The sequence below is a fragment of the Poecilia latipinna genome, unplaced genomic scaffold, assembly GCF_001443285.1.
Source record: "Poecilia latipinna isolate Pla-1442-1.1 unplaced genomic scaffold, P_latipinna-1.0 Scaffold1625, whole genome shotgun sequence".
Classification (NCBI taxonomy): Eukaryota; Metazoa; Chordata; class Actinopteri; order Cyprinodontiformes; family Poeciliidae; genus Poecilia; species Poecilia latipinna.
The window spans coordinates 39,924-45,647 of NW_015114241.1; positions in this window are offsets into that span (position 1 = coordinate 39,924).

A 5,724-nucleotide genomic window follows, 5' to 3' on the forward strand; every position below is an offset into this window, starting at 1 on the left:
TCAGCCCCACGCCAAAGCCAAGACCAGCCAGTCTCAGCGGAGCGGTACCAACGGGGTCGAGAGGGAGGGAGCGAGTTGGTGGACTTATTCCACATGGATTCTAAACAAAGACTATCACAGGCATTTCAGTGAAAGATCAGCACATTTAAAAGGCATTTTCTCAGGTCTGATAATATGTTAAGAACACCTGAAAGTCTCAAGCGTGTTTATAATGTCCAAAAAATATTCTTCTCTTTAGAAATCATCACTTGATGCATCACTTGAGGGCATTGAATCCACCAAAATAGAGCATATTTGTGAAGAAGAGGGAAAAGGGTTCATGGTTTTCACCATGCAATACTTTAAATATCTAAATATGTATTAGGTGATTTCTGAGACAAATGGTTAAACTGAAATCAGAGTAAAATGGGCAAAATAAAAATCCAGGCTACATTTGTATTATTTAGTATTTTAATTTAGAACATTTTTATTACTACTAAAATGTAATGATTTTATTACAACTTTACCCCTTTGGTGCCGATCCACATAAAGGCTGTTAACAATTCAACAATTAGCCAGATGGACAGAAGAAAACTGTCAATGGTTTTAACTGGTTCCAGGTTTAACGGCTATGAAGTCGACTGCAGAACAGGAGGGATTTCTTTAACATTTTGATTCAATTCTGCTTACAGAAAACAACATGTTTTGCTCGTTAAGAGGGGTTCAAAGGTCATAACTATTCAGAAAAGAATATTCAAAATACATGAACAGTGTCAGCACTTTATAGTAATACAAAAAAAGTTTTAATTATTTGTATTTTAATTCATTAAAATGCTAAAGGAAAAAATAAAATCTGAAAATTAAAAATGTATTCAGTCATCCATCCATTCATCCAAAAATACATTTAAAAACTGAAATGTAATTTTAAGAAAGGACCAAATCAGACTTGTGTTACTTTATCTTTTACTTTAAACTTTACTTGTTGGTACTTTATTAAAAGATAAAAATGTGAATATCTATCAAAAATCTGAAAATTTCAATGAAACCCCCTTGAAAGGCAGGAGTGTATGAATCAGTGCATAAAACAGCAGAGATAGAAATAAGCTGTTCCTTATGTTTTAATGTTTTTATGCCATTCATAGGTTAAAGCAGGTAACCATCTGTCAAGTATGATATGATCCAATCACAGACTGATTTATCGCTGATTGATATCGGTGTGACGTCTCAATAAACCAACAAAAGGTTTGTGTGGTTACAATCACCTCGTCACAACAAGAAGGTTTTGAGTGCATCTGCTGTGAATGAATATTTTATTGCCAGAGTCGCCTTATCTGGATTGTTTCTAGGTTAGATGAGCAGCAGATCTGATTTTGCTAATGCAGGACGATGCAGAGCTTACACCATCCAGTTAAACCAATAAAACGCTGAACTGTAATTAAAACCCACTCATCATGTCTCGATTTGCAGAAGAATTGATTTATTGGTGCGACTCAAACTAATTACATGTAATAACGCAAAGTAAAATTAATGCACGTCCTAAATAAACGTATGAAGAATGACGCCAGGATTGTGACACTTTAAATGAATACATCCACAAAAGCAGAACAGATTGATACACCAAAATGTCTGATCAATCATTTAATAAGCAGTAAAATGGCAAAATGAGAAATGAGAACTTTTTACTGTTAATGACAACATATCAATCAGTACTTCTTGTATAGGTTAATATCCTCGCTAACTGCACCGCAGTGGCTGATAAATGAAGACAGTCAGATGAGAATACAGCAGCAGGAAGGCATGTTGCATCATCATGAGTTCTTCTTTTAAGGAATTTAAATTTTGACAATATGAAAATATTTATATTTTTCTTACTAATAAAAAATACCTTTAAAAGAAGAACATTCTGATACAGTTGCTTGTTTTTTGCTGTCTCACTCACCTTGTCATTAAACTAAAAAGAGAGAAAATTTATAAATTCAGAATTAAAAAACAAAGAAAAAGTACAGCTAAGTCAAAACTTATACACAGGCCTGGCATATTTAGATTTAAAGTAATAACCACTTTGGAGATAATCATTAAAATACAGTCAGGCTGGACTGGTGCAACCCCCATGAGGATTATTCCTCTGATTTTTAAGAAAGCTTTATGTTATTTTTTATGCATTTCTGACAAAACTGAATCTCCTTTGACATGTTTAATTATTATTTGAGACGCAGCTGTTTCATTTCAGAATAAAAAACATTAATTCAACTCATATTAACACCAATAATTGATTATTTTTTTATGATTACATCTGTTCTTAGAATAATACACATTTATGCAGCTCACTTTGTTCAATAAAAATATCTCCATAGCAAAGTTCTGTTCTCATATCACCTGCCAAAGGCATCTCCAGGAATTAATCACATTATGATACTACGATTAACTGCTAGTTGCAATTAGCCTCTAAATATAGCAAAGCCAACTGGCGGTAGATTAAACATTTTTCACATTTCTTGATGAAAACCAGGTAATGGGAGGAGGGTTTTCTGCTGATTACTCTGTGGATTACTCTGTCGTCATCTGTGAATCACTGCGGTTTATTCTGGAGCTAAGTCTGTGATAAACTATACATTAGTGGAGGGAGTCAGTAAAACAGAAACTTCTCTCGGTGCAGGGATGGAGCATTTTGTAACATTTCAAACTCTCCCAGTTAAGATTTGTTCATTTTATTTGCTTTAAAATAGAGATGCACTGAGCTGAAGTTTTGTGGTCAAGTTTTAGTTATTTTTCTTATTGAGTTGTTTTTTTTGTTTTTTTTTAACAAATATGGAATCAGAGCCAAATATTCTTGTTAAGAGCTATAATAAGATTTTTTTTTTCTTTTTTTAACTTTCTACATAAACTTAAAATGTACCATTAACACATTGTGGTGAAATACAACTATTTTCTCAAGAACAGCCCAACATTAAAAAGGCTCTATCTCTCTGAACCACACCAGCTCTATAAATACAGGGAAATCCTGCAGGCTATGCAGCAGAGGCATCTGTACAAATAAAAGCCAAGAAAGAACAACAACACATTCCTTTTATAAGACAGAAACATAGCTCATTATTTATAGTTTTATTTTACTTTTGCATATATCACACACAGCACATTTCTTTGCACCATGTCACAAGACATCTTTGTTTGTAATAAATCCAGTTGTGTCCAATATAATATTTGAGAAATAAACCTTCAAATTACTGTAGTAATTAGATTGTCAAGTCACTATTTCAATTATTGCAAAACACTTTTCTGTTGTAAACTAGAATTAATTATTTACATGAGGGGCAGAGGCAGCATCACACCTTGTGTGTGGGAGAGAGGCCCGTTTCATTTTTAAATGTTAAAAGATTTACGTTTTGACTGAGTAGTCTTTTCACCAAATACGTCTTACTCAAGTCATTTTTTGAATTGATACTTCTTACTTAGTTGAACTCCTCTTGAGTACAATTTTTGATGCTCAACCCACCTGCTATTAATTTTTTACATTTCCTTTAGTACTTGGAAGTGTTTCTCAGTGTAATAAAGCATAGCCTGGTAGTGCAGAGAGTGATCATTTTGTAAGGAATGACTGCTAACAGAGAGAAGGTTTTACTCTAAGTTCTTTTAAATAGATTTCTAAATGCGGAGATGGAAACCTTTGCTCTGATAGCAACCGGTAGTTCATTGCACCTCTGGATGAAAATGGATAGTCGCGTGTGAAACTCCCTGTTCATAGTCAGAAGTAAAAAAGATGGGTGCTAGATGTAGCATTGAATATCAAAGCTGTGAGCTGATGCTTGCAGATGTGTCTGATCAAAGCACTTCTTCTCTCCTGACAACTCACTCAAAGTGACTTGAAGTTTGCATTTTAAAATACAGCAAGGCATACCTGCAGTTTGTTCTTGGAGGATGGGGATTTTATGCATCATGATGCTGACATTGAATCTAACTGATAGTCTGGTCTAAAACTGTGCTGTATTGCAAGACAATTTTTAAGGGTTCTAGAGGTTAATGGGGCGTTTGGAGAACTAGATGCAACTGTTAAAAAAATATTTTTGGACAAACTCTAGATTCTTCTGAAGAAGTAACAGCAAAAATCAAGTTCTCCATCATGGACAGCAGCTATCCTCTGTAAGCGTTGTGCATTAAAGCCAGAGACACACAGGATGCTGCACACAAACAGCACTCAGCAACATATTTACAATCTTTAAACTTTTTGCCATTTGATCATTACAACACACAAACGTCAATGTGTATTCACAATGAGTAACCCTTCTAGGCCAAACGTGTCGCCGACAACGCAGAGAAATTTGCAGTACCAGAGATATCTCAAAAATTTCTCAAAGAGGAGACCTTGCACTTTCCAGCCAATACCAGGTTATTACGGAAATTTCAATTAATCTGTTTTAACAGACGTTAACTGTGAAAATAACTGCTAGAAACGGAAAGTTCTGGTTGTTATTGATAAATATATTTACCCTCAGGAGATTTAAAGAACTTTGTACAACTAAACTAAGCAAAAATATCCAGACGGAGATTTAAAACTTAAAACTGAAAGGTTTAGGTAGAGAGTTTAAAAATTAGGTCTTAAACTAGAAAAAATTGAAAAATCTAAATTGTTCTTGATCAGAGGTTGCATCACAGCATGCCTGGCAGCAGAAAGCAGACAGCCAGACGTAAGAATGTGTTAATTAAGTAAATCTTACATACATGACCCAGTGGTATTCACAATGCCCTTAAAACCTTGTGACAGAATACTGTTAAAGGGAAACACAAACGAGACTTATTTCTCTCACAAAGCAGACAGTGACCAGTTCAAAGTGTGAGCCGAAGGGATCTGGGACCAGAGTGGATAGAAAAGACTTGATGGTGGCAAATTTCTCTCTAAAAAAGATAAAACGTCATTCACAGAGTCCGGGTGAAGCTTCGCTGACAGCAGAATTACACAGATTAATCAAACTGTCGAAAGTTTCTTAAAGAACCCAGGGATTGTGAGATTAAGCATTTCTAACTGCACAGTTTCTGTATGTTCTGTAGAGGTACAGAAACAAACTGAGATTTCAGGACATGAACTTCATCTCTTCACCGTTCACTAGGGCTGTAGTGATACAGTAATCTTACGATATGATACGATACACGATATTCTGTCCACGATATGATATATATTGCGATATTCATCAAACAATACAATTCAATACACTTTTGCGATTTTCTGAAAGATTTTAGAGGGACAGAGTGATTTTGGTGATATAGAGTTGGATTGAATTAATTTAACTGAAAACTGTTTAAAAGCACCAACTACACGATACCTGGCTCTGGTTGGACATGGACACAGACTTAAAGTCGACAGCTGGACAAAAAGAATCAAAGAAGTGGTGAGAAAACATGTTTCTTTTAATTGAAACAGTACAAACTGTAGCTTACATGGATTTATAAAGTAAATAAAGTGCACCAAGTACCCTGCTCTGAATAGTTTGACACCTTTTTAACCTTGACACTTAACATCTGAAGGTATCACTCTAAGCCTGATGACCTAATTACTCTCCCGGCGAAGCAAGCAGTGAGTGAGCAAGGTGACATGGATGTTACGATACTTGCGGATGAATATCGATTTTTTTCTAGGAAAGAAAATATCGATATATATCGCGATATCGATATTATCCTACAGCCCCAGTCTCCATGAGTAGTAAGTCCAACCACCAAGCAGTTGTCGGCTTCCCTGCATGAGGTAACTTAATA